The sequence below is a fragment of the Bos grunniens genome, chromosome X (genome assembly GCF_055505025.1).
Source record: "Bos grunniens cultivar Pamir isolate PY7600 chromosome X, Bosgru_T2T1.0, whole genome shotgun sequence".
Classification (NCBI taxonomy): Eukaryota; Metazoa; Chordata; class Mammalia; order Artiodactyla; family Bovidae; genus Bos; species Bos grunniens.
In genome coordinates, this window is record NC_141194.1 from 123082203 (window position 1) to 123085415 (window position 3213).

A 3213-nucleotide genomic window follows, 5' to 3' on the forward strand; every position below is an offset into this window, starting at 1 on the left:
TCATTGGAAGGACAGATGCTGAAGCTGAAACTCCAATACTTTGGTAGCCTGATGCAAAGAACTGACTGACTGGAAAAGACCCTGATGCTGGGAAAGATTGAAAGCAGAAGGAGAAGGGGACAACAGAGGATGAGATGGTTGGATGGCATCACCGATGTGATGGACATGAGTTTGAGTAGGCTCTGGGAATTGGTGATGAACAGGGAGGCCTGGCATGCTGCAGTCCATGGAGTCACAAAGAGTCAGACACGACTGAGTGACTGAACTGAACTGACTGAGCCTTACATGGAAGAAAGAGAACTAGCTAACTCTCTGGCCTCTTCTATAGGCACCCATTTATTAGGGCTCCACCTTCATGACCTAATTACCTCCCAAAGACTTCACCTCCAAACATATAAGCATTTGGAGAAGACATAAATATTCAGTCCATTGCAGACATAGTTTAAATTATATGAAACTGTGCACAGAACACAGGAGTTTGCAGAAAGGGCAAAAATGACAGGTTACTTAAAATCAGATACAGGTTATATAAAATCATACTCTTCTTACTACTGTAAGAAGAATGTCTTACAGTAGTACTTTGTTATGTTTAAAAGTGTACAATAGTGATTAAATGATTTAGATATAGAGCAAATGCATATAAAGGAAACAAGGTGATGACATGGGAAAATTAGGAACAGTTTTAATTTTCCAAGAGGAAAATGCTAGCTAACTTATTAAATGACATTGGTAAAAAAAAAATGGTATTGGAAAAGTCACTGGTGCTTATTAATTCACTTGCACCTTTATTATTCTTTAAATTGAAGTATATTTTCACATGTATCCTTTTTTTGGAGAATGTGAAACCTACATTTTAAAAATAAAAAAATGAAAGTATTAGAAAATATCCAGTTGCAAAGAAATAAATCATATGTATATATTTTACAGCTAAAAACCCATAGAAACACATTTGGATCAAAATGGTTTGGTAAAATTCAGGGGCTGATTAATTTCAGAAAGTAGGCTATGGTCCAATACAAAGAAAATGTTCACATAAGGAAAGAGGCTATGTAGTTGTACTTTACAAAAAAAAAGAACAAAAGGAAGGAACAAAGGGAAGAGAGAAAGAAAAGAACAAGCAATAAGCAACACAGTGGTTAGAATATCCTAAGGCGCACAAATGGGCTTCCCTGGTAGCTCAAATGGTAAAGAATCTGCCTGCAATGCAGGAGATCCCGATTTGATTCCTGGGTCAGGAAGATCCCCGGGAGAAAGATAGGCTACCCACTCCAGTATTCTTGGGCTTCCCAGGTGGTTCAGAAGGTAAAGAACCCACCCACAATGTGGGAGACCCAGGTTCGATCCTTGGATTGGGAAGATGCCCTGGAGGACAGCACGGCAACCCACTCCAATATTCTTAGCTGGAGAATCCCCATGGATGGAGGAACCTGGTGGGCTAGAGTCCATGGGGTTGCAAAGAGTTGGACATGACTGAGCGACTAAGCACAGCACAGCACAAGGCACACAAATAATTTTGAATCATATCAATAATCATTAATGGCTTTGTTAGGTCAGTGTGTGAATGAAACCATGAAAATAGTGAAATAGTTGAGTGCAGAAAATGAGTATGTGAAATATAGCCAACAACAGAGCATAAAACCTTCAGTAGAGAAAATTATCAAAATTATCAATTACAACACTTTTTACATGATATTTACTTGGTGAAAGATAATCATGACTGTGTGTTGATAATAGTCTATGAAAGAAAATGATAAGTGTTCTAATGAAAATGTTGCATCAGTCATAAGAAAATAAAAAGTGCATTTTCAGGCACAAGTTGGAATTAATGCAGTAATGACTGAAGAATATCATTTAAAAATAGCATGATTTATTTATTATGAGCTCTGACAAGAGACACATAAACAACATTCATAGTAATGAATGTGATAATTATAATTCCTTCTCCTCAAATTGCCCATATACTCTCCTTTGTATAAATATTGGATCCAATCATATCATGGAGAATATGATTTAGATGTAAATGTAATTTTACTTTTTGAAATACAAGTTAATACTTTTTCTGGAGAGAAGGCTTTAAAAAGGAGATGGATTCTTATCTATGCAGCACTGTCTTTGAAAATGTGAGGGAAGTTGGATGGCTACACATAGCTTACTAATTGGATTGCATTTCTTTTTCTTTCTAGTCAAACAAGCAGTAGGCAAGCCAGAGGCTGGGTAGAATTCAGCAAGAGGTTGATCAATTTTTTTGCAAACAAACCATCTAAAGGATATGTATTTATTTTTGGCAGTCAAAATCAGATTTAAAATATTTATAGTTATAAAGGTAATTCATATATATTTCCAAAATGTTGGAAAATTTTAAAACCATGAATAAGAAAATATAGAAATCATTTATATTTCCACTAGTAGAGAAACTAAAGAGCCTCTTGCTGAGGGTTAAAGAGGAGAGTGAAAAAGCCGGTTTAAAACTCAACATTCAAAACACTAGGATAATGGCATTCGGTCCCATCACTTCATGGCAAATAGAAGGGGAAAAAGTGGAAGCAGTGACAGATTTTATTTTCTTGGGCTCCAAAATCACTGCAGACAGTGACTGAAGCCATGAAATTAAAAGACGCTTGCTCCTGGAAGGAAAGCTATGACAAAACTAGACAGGGTATTAAAAAGCTGAGACATCAACTTTGCTGACAAATGTCCACATAGTCAAAGCTATGGTCTTTCCAGTAGTCATGTGCTGATGTGAGAGTTGGACCACAAAGAAGGCTGAGCACCGAAGAACTGATGCTTTTGAATTGTGGAGTTGGAGAAGACTCGAGAGTCCCTTGGACTGCAAGGAGATCAAACCAGTCAATCCTAAAGGAAATCAACCCTGAATATTCATTGGAAGGACTGATGCTAATACTGAAGCTCCAATACTTTGGCCATTTGATGCAAACAGCCAGCTCATTAGAAAAGTCTCTGATGCTGGGAAAGATTGAGGGCAGGAGGAGAAGGGGATGAAGGAAGTTAAGATGGTTGGATGGCATCACTGACTCAATGGACATGAGTCTGAGGAAACTCCGGGAGATACTGAAGGACAGGGAAGCCTGCCATGCTGCAGTCCATGGGGTTGCAAAGAGTTGGACATGACTGAGCAACTGAGTAACAGTAGAGAAATACATTGCTGACATTTTGCTGTATATTCTCCTAGTCGAATGTATGTCTGTATTAACA